Raw genomic sequence first — 18,403 nt, 5'->3', positions numbered from 1 at the left:
AGGGCAAGACCAGGTCTGGCCATTTGGTTAAGGTGGTGTCTGCCAGGGCACAGCTCTTTCTTTCTTTTCTTCTCTTTCTTTTTCCTTTTCCTTTTTTTTTTTTTTTTTGAGAGAGTCTCACTCTGTCACCAGGCTGGACTGCAGTGGCATGATCTCAGCTCACTGCCACCTCTGCCTCCCGGGTTCAAATGATTCTCCTGCCTCAGCCTCCCAAGTAGCTGGCACTAAAGGTGTGTGCCACCATGCCCAGCTAATTCTTGTAATTTTAGTAGAGACGGGGTTTCACCATGTTGGCCAGGATGGTCTCGATCTCTTGACCTCGTGATCTGCCTGCCTCGGCCTCCCAAAGTGCTGGGATTACAGGCGTGAGCCAGCGCACCCGGCTACTGCTCTTTCTTTTCTTCATGATTAACCAGGAATCCCAGGGAGGGTTCTTGAAGGCTGTGTGAATACTCGGTTCCCCTATGACTCCCCAGTGGAGGTGTTTTCTCAACTGCAGTTTTTCTAGAAAGGCCAAATATGTTGCCAATTTGGGTTCTGAATGCAGAGTTGGTGAGAGGACAGGAAACCGAGTTTCTTTAAACACAGGAAGGAATCCTGGGGGTCTTGAACTGTCATCAAAGCCACAGCCCCAGGAAGGCATCGCTGGTGAGACTCTTTCAGGGACTGATAGAAGGTCCACATCGCCCCTTTATGGGACTCTGGCTCCTGGGGCAAGCCTGGGTCATGAGATTTAGGGCTGGCAGTTTCCTCCCCATGCTGCCCCAGGCCCCTCTCTCTTTCTTTCTTTTTTGAGACAGGGTCTTGCGCTGTTCCCCAGGCTGGAGTGCAGTGGCGTGATCCCTGCTCACTGCAGCCCTGATCCACGGGGCTCAAGGGATTCTTCGACCTCAGCCTCCCAATGAGCTGGATCACAGATGTGCACCACCGAGCCTGGCTAATTTTTTTTTTTTTTTATATATAGAGATGAGGTCTTACTCTGCAGCCCAGGCTGGTCTCAAACTCGTGGGCTCAAGCCATCCTCCTGCCTCCGTCTCCCAAAGGGTTGGGATTACAGGCTTGAGCCACTGCACTCGGCCAGGGCTGGCTGTTTTTTGGAAAAGGTGGACCCGTACATGATTGTAGGGAAGGACACACAAGGAAGAGCAGCCCCAGACTAAATGGAGAAATGGAGCAAAACTCCCTGGGGCACAGCCAACCAAGGCGAGGGCCTCTCTTGGAGCCTCAGTTTGCTCATCTGCAGAATGGGGGGCCCAGGACCAAAATTTCTCTGCTGGAGCTAATGGTAAATGACTGTTATTTTGGGGGCAAATGTGCCCTGGGGTATCTGAGTAGGAGCTTTGAGGACACTGTCTCTGATTCCTTCAACCTCAGCATCAAAGATGGAATCTGGACCCTGTCGGAGCTGCCTGCGCTGCTCGCATGAGCTGGGAAGAAGTCAGTGCACCCAGCTGAGAGCAGGAAGTAAATGAATGGCTTAAGCCAAGAAACCACTAGGGAAGGTCAGGACTGAGCCTAGGAGTCAACGACAGAGACACAAAAATAATAGAAGACACTTTCTGATTTGACCTGGTGTGGGGACAACCTGTTATGGCTACCCACATGTTCTGGTTGATGGAGCTGGTACCTCATTTGCATAGGGAGGGCATGAGGGTATGGGAGGTGGAGTTACTGACCCCCAATGCCTCACTTCTCCCAGCATCCATGTCCTTTGCTGTGTGACTTTGCTGCCTCTCCCAACACACACACACACACACACACACACCCCTACACACACATACAAACATATCTATTCACGTGCATACACACACCTACACATACATACACACACACACCTACACACACATGCCTACGCAGGCACACATATACACACATGAACGCACACACCCCTACACACATATACACACATACACAAACACACACACCTACACACATCCACACATATATGCACACATACACAAGCAAACACAGCTATACACATACATACATATACACACATACACACAAACACACTTGCATACACACATACACACACACCTATACACATACATACATACACACATACCTACACACACATACACACATACCTACACACACACACATACACACATACCTAGACACGTACACGAAGACATACATACAGATACACACATACTTACACATGCACACACATATAGACATACATACATACACACATACACATATATACACACATACGTACACACATATACACACATACGCAAAAAGACACACATACACACACACACACACACCTACACACGCACACACATATAGACATACATACGTATACACATACACATATATATACACACATACGTACACACATATACACACATATGCAAAAAGACACACATACATACACACAGGCACACATACGTCGGAGGGTGAACTCCTGGCCTTGCCCTCCTGTGCAGCCATGTGACTTGCTTTGGCCTCAGTCACAGGAGACTTGCCCCTGGGCCTCTGCCATCATCATGGGACACATACGCCCCAATCCACCCTGCTACATATGAAAGAGCCACCCCACCTAGACCAGGCAACCCCAGCTTCTCTGTGACGTGGAACCAGCTGCCCCATGAGTGTGTGATCAATAAATGCTCGCTGTAGCCGCCAACAGCATCGTTATACAGAATTCGTCCTAGCGCTTAACCCCAGGGCTCCAGGGAGCAAGTTCTGCCTCGATTTAATCTCCGGGGTCGTATTTATCAACACTGAATTACAAGTCCAGTAGGTACCTGGAAACCTACTTCCAGTTCCTGCAAAAGGCATTAACTGTCTCTTTATTGTAGATTCTGGAGTACAAGACATTTGAGCTGGCCAGAACCTTCCTTTAGTGAGAAGTCTTGATCCAAAGTCAGTTCTTTGAGGCTGGAGAGGATCTCTCTTTAAGCTTAAATTTTGCCAGTGCCGACTGCACATGCTCCTATCTTCTTCGGGAGCTGGTTGATGACATTATTCCTTCCTCTTTGGGTGCCCTGAGGTGATCATTCTGGGTTCCTAGGAAGGAGGTCAGGCCCAGTCAGTGGTTCCGATCTGGGCTTTGGGTTTGGCGTTGGCGGGAATCCTAACTCTGCCATGTGCTGGTCTGTGGCCTAGGGCAATTCTCTCAGTCTTCCCTGTGTTAGTTTCTCCGTCTGTCAAATGGGATGATGACGAGGGAGGACTCAGTGTGCTAACAGGTAGGGGTGTGCCACGGGGACCGCAGGTGCTGGGACTAGCTTGTGCCCTGCCCTGGTGTCACATGAGGCACAGGTGCAGGGCAGGCTCTGGCCCCAGGTCCAGGCATGCCTCCTGGGGAGTCACTGACCACAGCTGCTTCCTGGACATCTGTGCCAATACGATGGGGACCGTGGATACCAGGAGGCGGGGTCCCTGGAGGCCATCCTGGACGTCAGTGGCGCAATACCAACAATGGACTCTCCCCCAGATTCACCTCTGTACCCATATCCCATAAGACTGCTGGGAGGTCAGATCCTCCCGGCAGGGAGCTTCATCTCTTTCCTTCACACATGTGCCCCCGCACCCAGAGCGGCCACCAGCACGCAGTAATGCCTAGTGAACATCGTGGAAGGAATGCAAAGAGTGGGGCTGTTCTGGGCTGGGTGTGACGTCCTGGGGTGTCTTCCGGAAGGCCTGGGGGCAAGGACTCCAGCACCTGCTTGTTGAACTGATGTTATTTTGCATGTTGCTTCTGGAACCCTGGAGGTCCTCCCAGGGAGTCAGGGCTGCCGCAGGCTGCTCACTCAGTAGCTGGCTGGGCCTGTCCCCTGCGGAGGCAGCAGGAGCCCACGCACGCGCGCACACAAACAAACACACACACTAATGTGTCCCCCAGGAGGCTTACGGCCTCCTCCCTCCATGAACACACGCTGCACCCACATCCTGCCCAGGGGATGTGGAGGAGGCAAGTGAGAGGGGATGCAAGAAGCCATCACCAGGGAGCCCCTTGCCCTCCCCTCCGGGACAGTGACCTCAGGGTTGTGCAAGGGGTTGCAGGGTGGGGAAGGGATCTGAGGGGTCTTTATCCCCCACCACTGGCCTGTGCTCAGCCCCAAGGATGAGCGGAAATAGGGACTGGGGACCCACCAGCCGTCCATGTTCAAGGCAGGGGCCTTCACGCCTTCCACTCAGAGACGGGAATCCCCAGGCCAGGGCTTCCGGAAGAGAGCAGACAAGATGGACAGGGCTCTCCCCAGGAGCTCCCAGCCCTGCCCCCTGCAGAGGGACAGAGGTGGCCCCACAGGGCTCTGCATCCCCTGTGTCTCCCTCAACATCACCCCAGGGATGGAAGCAGAAGCCAGTGGAGAATGTGCGGCAGTCAGACGTCTCTGCTGGGTGCCAGGCCCACTCTGCCCAGCAGCAGCAACAGGAAGCAGTGAAGGGCAGGGCTGCATTGGGCAGAGTGTCTTTGGGGTCAGCTCACCCCAGGCTGAGGCCAATCCCTAGGGGGCACGCGGGGCTCAGGGGCTCAGGCTGGCAGTCAACACTGGACATTACGGGGGCACCTAACCCTGCTCAGGGAGCTGGGGCTGCCCACCCATCAGACAGAAAACCCAACCTGGAAAACGTGATCCCTGTAGCACCCCGGGTGCCTGCTCTTGAAGGGGGACGACCGGAGACAAGGCCATTTTCCGAGCACTCCGGGGAACGCCAAGTCACACATTTGCTGCAAAGCACGCGCCTTGGGACCACAGCACCCAATAGGAAGCTGGTGCAGCTCGTGCCAGAGCCAGGCACTGCTGCTGCAGGGCTGAGAAGCCTGGTGCGCCTGGACCAGGGCCCCGCGGGGTGCCGGGGCGTGGCCTTTGCTCTGAGGCAGGCCTAGCGCGTGACCCAGGAGGGAGGTCCCGACACCCCCGACCTTCCTGGATGAGCAGCGGCCAGATGGCGCAGGAGGCAGGCGGAGGACAGGGAGCAGGTGGCTGTGAGGAGACAGCCCGGGCCTGTCCCCAAGCGGCCCCTCCAGAGTAGGAGGCAGACCTTCCCTGTCGGACCAGGAGCCCCTTTCTGAGGGCAGGGGGTTCTGGTGATGTTGTAGAGTTCCCCTCACTGCTGCAGGCTCTGTGCCGAGATCGGCTCTGTGCCAGGATAGGCTGTGTGCCGGGATGGCCTGTGTGCCGGGATCCACTGTGTGCCGGCATCCGCTGGGTGGCGGGATCGGCTGTGTGCCGGGATCCGCTGGGTGCCGGGATCGGCTGTGTGCCGGGATCCGCTGGGTGCCGCAATCGGCTGTGTGCCGGGATAGGCTGTGTACAGAGGTGGGCTGCCCACCTTTTTACCTGAGCTCCTTCATCTGATCTTCCCTGCCGCCCTGGGAAGGGGTACTGCTGCCTCCCATGCCACAGGTGACAACACGGAGGGTCCGTGAGCCCTGCATTCAGGGCTGGCTGACTCCAAAGTGCGCTCTGAGCTGTGCACTGCTGAGAAGCCCAGGGCAGGCTCTGCCACTCCATCACATCATCTGTCTGCCAGGACACAGAGGGGGAAACCGCCTTGACGGGACAGGTGGCCCTGGGGAGGACAGGCCAGAGGTAAGAGCACCGTCTGTGGGGGTTTTTCTCCCTCTCTGTGGCCTCTCCCTGCTCTGCTATTCCTTCTTGGGGAGGCCCCTCCTCCCTTTCACGCCAGCTGCTGAGCCTGGGGCCAAGCTCTCTGGTGACTCACTCTGGGGACAGCCCAAGCTCTTCGGGGTGCCAGGCAAAGGGAGGACTCGGGTGGAACATTCCATCTCCCTTGGTGCCAGCCACCTGCACTGTGTTGAGTCCCTGGTCCCAGGCCACCCCCGTGTGATTCCCGGAGGGAGGCTGGCACCCCCTCTCCTGGCGTGGGCACACAGCTCTGAAGCCTACACCAGGGGTGCTGCTGTGTGTTCCCGGCAGGATAAAGATAAAGACTGTGGTTAGGGGAGGTAGAAGGAGGAAAAGGAAGGGAAAATAACGTAGTTTGGGTGCTCAGTAAGAAAGCAGAGGTGTCGAGAGACAAACAGGAGGGAGAAAGGAGAAGGAGGAAGGCAAACAAATGGGAAAATGAAAAAGAAAGAGAGAGGCACCATGAGGGTGAGCTGGGGGACAGCGACCCATGTTGAGCCAGCTCTGGGCCTTGCCCCCAGCCCTGGCAGTGACATGCTTTTTACAGATGGGGAAGTCGAAGTCCAAGAATGTTAAATAACATCCAAGGTCGCTTGGTGAAATTAGTGGCAAAGCTGGAACCAGAACCTGGGTGTATCCAGCTCCAAATCGGGGTTCTTTCCTCACACATACCTTGACCTCCCACCCTGGAGCCTCCCATGGACCTCTGGCTCTGGACAGGTGACCTCTACTGCCTCCCAGAGCCAGAGCACAGCCATTATCCTCCTGGCCCTCAGCACGGAGAGGTTGCCCTGACTCTGTGGGTCTCCAAACACAGGCTGTATTCACGACTCTCACAGACCACAGCTGTGGATGCTGAACCTCACAAGCAGAGGTAAAAGCTGGAGGCTGCGGAAGTAACCTCACTGGCTGCTTTGCAGTTTCAGACACACTGAACCAGCCCTCAAACCTCAGCTTCATTCCTGGCTCTTACAAACAAATTGTATTTTCAGATATTTGTCAACTCTTTTTTTTTTTTTTTAAGTTTCTTTGGACCAGGAAGGCAGGTGACTGGTAAATGCTGAGTGGCAAAGTTAAAGACACTTCATTTAAAAGACACTATTGACTAGGTGCAGTGGCTCACACCTGTAACTCAGCACTTTGGGAGGTCAACGTGAGAGGATTGCTTGAGGCCAGGAGTTAGAGACCAGTCTGGGAAACATAGTGAGACGCAATCTCTAACACAAAATTTGAAAATTAGCCAGGCAGCTGGGCATGGTGTCTCATGCCTGTAATCCCAGAACTTTGGGACACCGAGGCGGGTGGATCACCTGAGGTCAAGAGTTGGAGAGCAGCCTGACCAACATGGTGAAACCCTGTCTCTACTAAAAATACAAAAGTTAGCTGGGCATGGTGGTGGGCACCTTTAATCCCAGCTACTCAAGAGGCTGAGGCAGGAGAATCACTTGAACCCAGGAGGCAGAGGTTGCAGTGAGCTTAGATTGTGTCATTGCGCTCCAGCCTGTGCGACAAGAGTGAAACTTACCATCTAAAAAAAAAAAAATTAGGCACGGTGGTGTATGCCAGTGGTCCCAACTATTTAGGATTGCAGTTTGGGAGGATAAAAAGGTTCTGGAGATGGATGGTGGTGATGGTAGTGCATATATTATGAATGTACTTAATGCCACTGAACTATACACTCAATACCACTGAACTGTACACTCAATACCACTGAACTGTACACTCAATACCACTGAACTACACACTCAATACTACTGAACTGTACACTCAATACCACTGAACTACACACTCAATACCACTGAACTGTACACTCAATACCACTGAACTATACATTCAATACCACTGAACTGTACACTCAATACCACTGAACTATACATTCAATACCACTGAACTGTACACTCAATACCACTGAACTATACACTCAATACCACTGAAGTGTACACTCAATACCACCGAACTACACACTCAATACCACTGAAGTGTACACTCAATGCCACCGAACTACACACTCAATACCACTGAAGTGTACACTCAATACCACTGAACTGTACACTCAATACCACCGAACTACACACTCAATACCACTGAAGTGTACACTCAATACCACCAAACTACACACTCAATATCACTGAAGTGTACACTCAATACCACCGAACTACACACTCAATACCACTGAGCTACACACTGAATACCACTGAACTGTACACTCAATGCCACTGAACCATACCCTCAATACCACTGAGCTACACACTCAATACCACTGAACTGTACACTCAATACCACTGAACCATACACTCAATACCATTGCACTTTGCCCTCAATACCACTGAACTGTATACTCAATACCACTGAACTATACATTTAATACCATTGAATTGTATACTTAATACTGCTAAACTGTACACTTAAAAGTGGGTAAGATGGCACATTTTACATGTACTTTTACCACAGTAAAAAAAAAAAAACTGGGAAAAAAGAAAAAGAAACTTCTGCATCATGAAGTCAACAGCAGCTCCACATTTGGGTGTATGTGTTTAAGCCAAATATTGAAGCTGGATCAATAAACATGACACATGGTGGCTCACACCTGTAATCTCAGCACTTTGGGAGCCCGTGGTGGGTGGATTGCTTGAGCCCAGGAATTTAAGACCAGCCTGGGCAACATGGAGAAACCCTGTCTCTACACAAAATACAATAAAACAATTAGCTGGGCATGGTGGTGTGCACCTGTAGTCCAGGCTACTCGGGAGGCTGGGGCAGGAAGATGGCTTGAGCCTGGAAGGTCAAGGCTGCAGTGAGCTGTGATTGTACCACTGTACTTCAGCTGGGTAACAGAATGAGACCCTGCCTCAAAAAATATATATGCAAATAAAAATTTTAGGCCGGGTGTGGTGGCCTTACAGGTTTACAGGAGTGATTACACGCCTGTAATCCCAAAACTTTGGGAGGCTGAGGCGGGCAGATCACCTGAGGTCAGGAATTCGAGACCAGCCTGGTCAACATGGTGAAACCCCATCTCTACACAAAAATTAGCCGGGTGTGTTGCTGGGCGCCTGTAATCCCAGCTACTCAGGAGGCTGAGGCAAGAGAATCACTTGAACCCAGGAGGCAGAGGTTGCAGTGAGCCGAGATCGCACCATTGCACTCCAGCCTGGGTGACAGAGCGAGATTCCGTCTCAAAAATAAATAAATAATAAAAAGAGAAATTTTTTAAATGTGGTAGATACAGTTGCTGGCTGGCCCAGCTGTCACCCACGACCCCTATATTTCCTGAATTTTCTTCCAGCTGGGGTGGCCTGTGGCGGTCTGTAACCCGAGTCATGGAGGGTGGGGCTTCGGGAAAGTACTGCTTGGAAAGGGCAGCAATCCTGGTGCGTTCTTGTCATGGAAGAAGCTGAGTATCCAGTTCTGCTTCTGTTTTGAGCAGGGGTGGTGCTGGGGGCATCTCAGGCCGGATCGGGGGCAGGAGATGGCAGTCTGAGAGGCTGAGGTGGGAGGCTGTACTGCAGCAGGTGGTCCTAACCACAGAACGAGATCCCGAGCTGGCCCTGTCTGGGGACCACCAAAACTCTCCTCCAGCCTAATGGGGACCTCACAGTGGTTCTCCTTCTAGCTTCCAGTTATTTCTACAACATAAGGATCAACTACTGAATCAATCTGCTTTGATGCAACTTCATTCCTCTGGACCAGGACTGTGGGGAGGGGGCACATCCCCCAAGTGTTACCAAAGATAACTAGGTTCACACGTCGTGACACGTCCGAGCATGCAGAGACGGGAACCCAGGTGCAGGGCTGCGGGGAATGCAGGACCCCCTCCGCAAGACCCCCACATTGTAGGTCTCCCTGCCTCCACCTGTGGGAAACTCTAGGCAGATCATCCCACTGGGGACAACTGAAATGACAACATGGTCCTTTGCATGTTGATTGGAAACCAACTTCCACATCACTTTCACCTGCTGGGCCTGCTCTGCCCACTGAAGATTGACAACGAAGTGAGTCCCTCTGTTTAGGACAATCCCTGGAGCATCTGAGGACACCCGCCATAGCTCACCCCATCTACAAGTGGGCCCTTTGTTCTTGAGAGCAATCCTTGCTTCTTTCCCTCCTTCCACACAAGGCTCCTGATTTAAGCCCATGAATGTAATTTTGGCCGACGCTGTGCAACTCGTGCCGCACATAGGCTGTGACATCAGACCCTCGCCAAACCTTACAGGCCGGCCTCGGGGCAGTGCTGTACCATGGAAGATGCTCAGGTCGAGGTCACCAAGCTGGGCTTTGGAGAGTAGGAAGTCCGGTGCTCCAGTGCCTCACTCCAGAGGCTTAGTTAGCCATCATTGGGCACAGTTTCTTTCTGGAACATCAGCACCCTGCCACCCTCTTTGAATGGTGTTTCTGTTTGCCACATCCTTCCTAAAATGACAGAGGCACCCAGAACCTGAGCAGCATTGCACGCTGGCTGGCCAGCAGAGTGCAGCGCGACAGCTTCCCTCCTTGCTCTGGGACAGGGGTTGGCAAACTGGTGGACCAGCCTATCACCTGTGTTTGTGCAGCCCTCGAGCTAAGAATCATTTTTCCAGTTTTATTTAATTCATTTAATTTTTTTGGAGAAGGGAACTTGCTCTGTTGCCCAGGCTGGAATGCAGTGGCATGATGACAGCTCACTGCAGTCTTGAACTCGTGGGCTCAAGTGGTCTGTCTGCCTCAGCCTCCCAAGTAGCTGGAAATTTATGTGTGTGCCACCACCCCTGGCTAATTTTGAGATTTTTTTTGTACAGACAGAGTCTTAGCTGAGTGTGGTGACATGTGCCTGTAATCTCAGCTACTCTGGAGGCTGAGGCAGGAGAATGGCCTGAGCCTGGGAGTTGGAGGTTGAAGTGAGATGAAATTGCACCACTGCACTCCAGCCTGGGTGGCAGAGTGAGACCTTGTTTCAAAAAAAAAGAAAGAAAGAAAGAAAGAAAAGAAAAGAAAAGAAAAGGAAAAAGAAATAGCACAGATGACCCAAATCATGAGATGAAAAGCCAATGACTAATGTGTGGGAAATACCTGCCAAAGACGTAGAGAGACGGAGAGGGAACACCTGGGACTAGAGAACGCTCCCTGATAGAAATCACAGGGCCTTACTGCCTCATCTGCGCAACTCCTTGAAGGCCTGTGGGCTTCACAGTGGAACCGCGGGGCAGAAAGTGAATTCCAGGTCATGCTGTAGTTCTTTTTCCCTTTAAAACTAATTTTACACCCTTTTGTGAAGTGTGTCAGAGCTCCTCCCATTACAGGAAGTTGATCAGGAGAAGCCAGGGAGAGAACAGAACCAGGCTGGACAGTGTGTTCCAGGCCAGTCCTGGCAAGAGGATTTGATGGGGTCTAGACAGGGGACGTGCATCTGAAGATGTGTGTGCAGGTGCGTGAACACACATATGCACACATGAACACACACACGCACACATGTGCACAGACACACACACATGGACACCGCCGGACCCACTCAACCTGTTAGGGAGACTGCTTACGGTCTGCTGCCCGCTCATGTACCCAGCGAGCTGCTGGGGAAAAGCCGGACTCTGCACGAGTGGATGCCCCGCCCCATGCAAGGCCGGCCTCCTGCTGCTCTGGAAATCAAATACTCCAAGGGATAGATGCAGAGCAAGGCCCAGCACCCCCACAGAGGACGGGGTGGCCAGGGGGACTTGGAGAGCTGCATAGTGGTGCTGCATGACCCTGGCTCATGTCACCAGATGAGGATGTCCAGTCAGGGCCCACTTCAAACAGAGGCTCAGAGTGTGGCCCGCAGCTCCTGGGGGAGAGGGGTTGGACTGTGGGGTGCAGTGCACCCAGGAACACTTTTGCTTTGCTCTTTCCGGCCTGGATGTGCCCAATTTCCCTGCTTTACAGCTTTCCCTGCGGCTGCTCCCAGAGGAATGGCAGGGCTGCTCTGCGGCCTCACTGTGGGCCCAGGCCAGAGGCTTCGGACATCTCTCCACTCAGGCCCAAGACCTGAGATTCCCACGGAAACAAGTCCCCCAGGTGACCCCTCTCCATGTGGCACAGGGGGTCAAACTTGAGACCCCCGGGACCTGGGACAGAGCTCTGGGGCGGCGATTCAGGGGCCTCACTCCCTCAGCCACTTCCCTGATTGCAGCTTTGTTTTCATCAACTGCTGCAGGTCTGTTGATACCAGGAGCATTTCTCAGCCCATGTTGGTGTCCGGAGTGATTTTTTTTTTTTTTTTTTTTTTGTGATGGAATCTTGCTCTGTCTCCATGTAGGAGTGCAGTGGTGCAATCTCAGCTCATTTCAACTTCCACCATGCCACCTGAGTTCAAGCAATCCTCCTGCCTCAGCTTCCCAACTAGCTGGGATTACAGGCACACACCATCATGCCTGGGTAATTTTTGTATTTTCAGTAGAGACGGGGTTTCCCTGCCTTGGCCAGGCGGGTCTCGAACTCCTGACCTCAGGTGATCCATCCGCCTCGGCCTCCCAAAGTGCTGGGATTACAGGTGTGAGCCACGGTGTTTGGCTCTGAGTGATTCTTAAAGAGGATGAACAAAGGAACACGGGAAGCCTGTCCTGGGAGATGGCTGCTCTCGGGGCAGGCAAGCCACTGTCGGGGTGATGGGGGGCAGGTCCTTTCTGCCATGGAGGACACAGCGCAGTGGAACCCGACTTGGCTCGCCACCTGCCTCGTGAAATCCAAGCCCTGCCCTTCGCAACATGGAGAAAACAATCTGTGGATCTTAATGCCCCAGCTCCAGGATCTCCTCCTCATTGGTGCAGGTGAGGGGATGCCTGATGAGGCAGTGCTCCTGGCCCCCACACTCATCAGCTCCCTTGGGGGGAGCCATGTCAAACCAGACAGTTCCAGGCAGCTCCTGCAGGCCACACTGAACTGAGGGGAGCCAGACCCTGCCCCTGCACCTGCCTCAGCGTCTCCCACCCCTTCCAGGGCTGTGGCTGCAGCTGCCTCTACCTGGCTGCAGTGTCAGGGAGAGAAGGAGCCTCTGCATCTGGGGGGCTCATCAGTGAGGGACCAGGGAGGAGCAGGTGCAGGAACAGGGGAGGAGGTCCCAGGTTCTCCTGGCCAGGCCCTCCCTCAGGGGTAAGGAAACAGTGAGGCACACACACTGCGGCGCCCAGCTTCTCCCACTCCTTTCCGAGCATCCACAGTAAATGGGGATAAAGGAAATGCTGAGTCTCCTCTCAGAGCCAGATTGAAATTATAAGTGAGCCGAGGTAGGAAAATAACACAGGGGGATGGGGCCACAACAAGAACCACTTCCCAATGATGACCGCGTTTCAAAGCCTGACTCAGCATGGCGGGGGGCGCAGAGGAGGCCCAGCTCCCCATGGATGGGTGGCTCTGGCTCTGGCTCCAGCTCCAAGCTGCTGCCTTGGCTTCCTGGGCAGAGGTGGGGGGCTGTAACTCCTTAAATCCCAGGATGGGAGAAGGAAGGAGAGGCCAGTGTCCTGCTGTTTCCCAGATGGGCAATTTCAGAGAGATCGTTGCTTTGCTTTTCTGGTAAGTTTTCTTCTTCTCCTGTCAGGATAAAAGGTTTGCAGGGAGGAATCTGAGACCATCTTTCAAGTCTCAATTTCAATGTGATTGCCTCAGTAAATAGTTTTCTGATACCCCTGGCTAGGAGAAGTCTCGTATATGTCCTACGAAGCGAAGGCAGAATTCTAAGCGCCCCAACTGACTGGATGGACCCTTTCTCTTCACTAAGGGGCTCCAGAGACACTTGAAAAACTAGCTCAGGTCATGTTAGAAATAGAGGATCAGAAATGCCTCATTATACTCTCCTCCCTTTGGAATTCAAGCACAACTAGCCAGCATTTTCGTGAAAACAGAGAATTCAAGCCTCAGGAAACAGATTCTTCGTAGAAGTAAGATACCAAATTCCAACCTGACTCAAGAATAGCATCACATGACAGAGAGCCGGCCTTGAAATGAATCAAAGGCTTTTACCCTAAAATATATTTCTTTGACATATTTTCAAATTGCCCTGCACAGTTATCTTTTGTGAGAGAAATTTACATTTTGCAGAGAGTCTCCTTCCCTTTCCAGGTCTTTTGTTATACTGAGGGGATTAGCTGAGAGTCTAGCATCTTTTAAAGGTCTTAACAGAAAATATTTGCCATCTGTTTTCTCTAAGGGTGGCCACATAAGCAACTTCTTCAGGGGCCAGGCACGGTGGCTCACGCCTGTAGTCCTAGCACTTTGGGAGGCCGAGGCAGGCCGATCACGAGGTCAGGAGATCCAGACCATCCTGGCTAACATGGTGAAACCCCGTCTCTACTAAAAATACACAAAATTAGTCGGGTGTGGTGGCGGGCGCCTATAGTCCCAGCTATTCGGGAGGCTGAGGCAGGAGAATGACATGAACACAGGAGGGGGGGTTTTCAGTGAGCCGAGATCGCACCACTGCACTCCAGCCTGGGTGACAGAGCGAGACTCAGTCTAAAAAGAAAAAAAAAACAAAAAGAGACTTCTTCAGTAGTTTGAATCTTGTTCTCCAAAACCCATTATCTTAACTCAGACACTTTGTTATGCTGATTTCAAGTCTTTAGATAAAAAACTTGAGTCTTTGAATCAATTGCCAACTAGAAAATCTTTGAATCCACCTGTAAACTGTAATCCCCTCCCCACATTGCCTTACTTCTAGCAGTTTTGTCTTTATGGACCGAGTCAACATATATCTCACACATATCGATTGATGTTATTAAATTTACGCTGCCATCAAACCACTTGGGCACATGTTCTCAAGATCTTCTGGGGCTGCGTCACAGGGCACGGGCCTCCCATTTGACTCAGAATAAATCTCTCTAAATATTTTACAATGTTGGCTTTTTACCAATAGTTCCAATAGACCCTACTCTGTGGTCTTTGTTCCATTCATCAGCATGGTATCCATAAAGTATTAGTTATTAAAATAACCGCATGTTGGCAATTTCTTATGAAGTTATATGTGGACTAACTATGGGATCAAGTGTAAATGTTTCAAAGTATTTATGCAGTTATTTCAAAATTTATGTTCCACAGATACTCCTATCAGATTCCGGATGACAGCTAATTATTTGTTTTATAATTTTTGCATTTTTTCATAAATGCTCACACCCTATCTTTTCTAGGCCTTTATTGTAGAAAATTATGTGAAACTCCTCAGGGCTACATTTGAAAGTCATGACTGCGGTGGCTGCCGGAATTGAAGTGCCTCTCCCCTGCAGTCACCGGACACTCAGATTCCTCCAGTGACACCTTAATTTTGTTTCCCTCTTGGCTTTGGTCCTTAAATTGTGCTATCCAGGGAGACTCTGACTTTCATCTCCCCCAGTTCGTGCCAGAGCTACAAGGACCTGACAGTTGTCAATGTGGTGGGAAGGACTGCAGCAAACAAGCACTCTCTGTCCTCCTGAGGGAGCCATACTCCAGGCAGACATCGCAGTCCTGGCTCAGGGTGTGTCCTTCCAAGTATCCCTGTCCCTCCTGCAGGTGTGATGCTGATCCACGCATCTTCCTCCCATTCCTAGGTAGAGTGTCTCCTTGTTTTTCCCCAGATCTTCTTCCAGCAGCCACTATGTCTTACCACTGCTGTCTTCAGCTTCCTCTTTTCTGCCCTTCCCAGCAGGATGAGGCTGTTTTTCCTGAGGATAAAGAGAGGAGGTGGGACATGAGTCTGTCATTCCTGAGAGAATGGACAGAGCTTTGGAGCTTTTCTTTCTTCTAACACAGTTTCTATGAGTTGCTCCAGTGCCAGTGACACAGAGATGTTAGTGGCTTTGCCCCTGCATGTTAATTCTTTGGTAATGTAGTGGTGGCAGGGGAGGTGTGTCTGGATGCATTTCGGCCACAGCTCCTGTTCCCCTTGCCCAGGCAGAACCATCTCAGGAGGGAGAGCGTGGAGATTTTTGTGATGTGTCCCCAATCCCAGGAGAAAGGTTTCAATAGCAGTAGGAGTCCCTCAGTCGTATGTCCTCTGATCATTTAAACAACAGCTTCTTTATTATACTCAATTGTAAACAATTGAGTATATATGTCTAATTTAGTCTTGCATTAGCTTATCTGAATTTGCTGGACACTGCCCCAGATAAGGTCATATTCTCTTCCTGTTTATCCCTGAAAGTCACTGACTTTCTCAAGATGTAAAGGCTCTTTTTTGTCCTATAACATCAATAAACTCGTGTATTAAAGAAAATGTGCTGATTTGCAGCTCAGTAAGATTAGTTGTTGTAAAAATCATATAATTTTTATGGGATGCCTACATCTCCAGGCCAAGTAGAAGCTATATTTTTCATACTCAGAAACTGGAAATAACACAAATATTAAGGAGATTTATAAAGAAATAGTAAGGAGGCACTCATTAACTGGAATACTGTTCCTCATGAGAATCAACACATTCTTTGTTCACAACCAAATTACTGACTCATAGGTAATTATGCTGACCGAGAAGCCACACAAATGAAATGGAAACTATAAGATTTCACTTCAACAAAATCTTGAAAAATAGATCTGAGGTAACAAAGATGAGAGATTGACTCAGTATGGAGAGAGGAAAATGACTGGGACACAGGAATCACAGGAAGACAGGGAAGCTTTTAAGCGTAATTCATCGTTATCTGGATTGTTATATTGGATGCACAGGTGAGCACATGTGAAATTACATGTGTTTTCCTCTAGAGACATGGTCTTGCTTTGTCATCCAGGCTAGAGCTGAGTGGTGAGATCATAACTCTCTGCAGCCTCAGACCCTGGGTCTCCAGTAATCCTCCTCCCTCCAGCACGTGTAGCTGGGACTACGTGTACGCAGCATCATGCTCAGCTTCAGTGTGCATTACACTGCGCACTTGAATTATGCAATATTTAATACATAGCAATAATGCTTGAAAAAGAGTGTTGCAAATAAGTGGATAGATAATTTGCTCTATAAAGGTTAATGGAAAGATGGACACTAATGTGAGAAATGTTTTCTGCTTTTGTTGTCTGTTCTTTTAATGTGAAATAGAGGAAACCTTCTATAGAATAGAGGAAGGCTTCAGCATCCTTCCGGTTCTGCTTGGCCATGACATCGTATTGGCTTCGCACGTCACTCAGGATCTTGGCGAGATCAGTGCCTGGAGCTGAATCCACCTCCACACTGACCTGGCCTCCCACTAGGCCCCTCAGCACACTGATTCCTCCTCATGGTTCTTCTACAGGTAGGCCAGCTCCTCCTTCAGGCCCTCGATCTGCATCTCCAGGTCAGTCCTGGCCAGGGTCAGCTCCTCCAGCACCCTGCGCAGGCCGTTGATGTCGACCTCCACGCTCATACGCAGAGCCTGCTCCGTCTCAAACTTGGTTCGGAAGTCATCTGCAGCCAGACGGGCATTGTCGATCTGCAGGACAATCCTGGAGTTCTCAATGGTGGCACCAAGAATGTTGTCCCACAGGTCCTGGATGGTGGTGTAGTAGTGGCTGTAGTCGCGGGAGGGCCCGGGCCCCTGCTTCTGGTACCAGTCGTGGATTTTCACCTCCAGCTCGCCGTTGGCCGCCTCCAGGGCTTGCACCTTGTCCAGATAGGAGGCCGGGCGGTCGTTGAGGTTCTGCATGGTGAGCTTCTCGTTGCCCGCCAGCAGCCCGTCGGACGTGGCTAGGACGCCGCCGTAGCCGCCGCCGTAGCCCCCGGAGGAGGACGAAGACACGAAGCGGGAAGAGGACACGGACACACCGCGGCCGCCGGAGCCCCCGTGCATGCTGGGCGCGCGAAAGGCGACCCCCGGCCCAAAACGCACCGAGCCGCCGCCCAGGCCTCCGACAGACGACATAGCCGACGACTGGAAATAACTGTAGGAAGTCATGGACGGAGCGACCCTGGTGCCAGAGGCTGCGATTCGCGGAAGGAGCCGCATTCCTCCTTTTTAGAGTTTTTATTATGAAATCTTGAAATTTTAAAACGTTATTTTCTGTGTCTGATCAGAAGTTAATGGATTTTTTCCTTTATTCTCCTTTTTTTTTTTTTTTTTTTTTTTTTGAGACGGAGTATTGCTCTGTCGCCCAGGCTGGAGTGCAGTGGCAAGATCTCAGCTCACTGCAAGCTCTGCCTCTCGGGTTTATGCCATTCTCCTGCCTCAGCTTCCTGAGTAGCTGGGACTACAGGTGCCCAGCTAGTTTTTTCTATGTTTTAGTAGAGACAGAGTTTCACCGTGTTAGCCAGGATGGTCTCGATCTCCTGACCTCGTGATTCTCCCATCTCGGCCTCCCAAAGTACTTGGGTTACAGGCTTGAGCCACTGCGCCCAGCCTTCCTTTATTCTCTTAATTTAGCACTCCTAACTTACTGATTTGAAGATGTTGAATAATCAGTGCATCTCAAAAATCAATTTGAGTTTGTCATGTTGTATGATCCTTTTAAAGTCTTACAGAATTTGACTATTATTTGGGAGTAGTTTATTCATATGTACTAAGAAAATTTGTCTGAAGTTTAATTTTCTTCTTTCGCCATTGTCTATTACTTCTGATAAGGTAATTGTAGCCTCTTAGAAAGAATTTAGAAGGTTGGCACTTCACCCATTTTTGAAAAACGTAGAGAATGCTTGTCATTACTTTTTTAAATGCCGAGAGTCATTTTTTCTAATATATAACTTATCATGAAGAACATTTATGGTGTGCTCAGGAAGCAGGCATATTACGCTGCTCTGGGTTGGGATGTTCTGTAGATGTTTATTAGGTCCGTTTGTTCAACAGTGCTTAAGTCCACGGGATTCCTGAGAATCTTTCTGTGAGTGTTCTATACATTATTGAAGGCGAGGTATTGAAATCTCC

The 18,403-nt window shown here is 50.8% G+C and overlaps 1 pseudogene; it reads right to left on the bottom strand.

Moving 5' to 3' along the window:
• Window positions 1–16,780: 16,780 nt before the first annotated feature.
• LOC144335974 (keratin, type I cytoskeletal 19 pseudogene) lies at window positions 16,781–17,436 on the bottom strand (annotated as a pseudogene).
• Between the last annotated feature and the right edge of the window lie 967 nt (window positions 17,437–18,403).

This window comes from Macaca mulatta, chromosome 1 (genome assembly GCF_049350105.2).
Source record: "Macaca mulatta isolate MMU2019108-1 chromosome 1, T2T-MMU8v2.0, whole genome shotgun sequence".
NCBI lineage: Eukaryota > Metazoa > Chordata > Mammalia > Primates > Cercopithecidae > Macaca > Macaca mulatta.
Note: the sequence above shows the minus strand (reverse complement) of the source record. Positions and strands in the feature narration are given on the sequence as shown.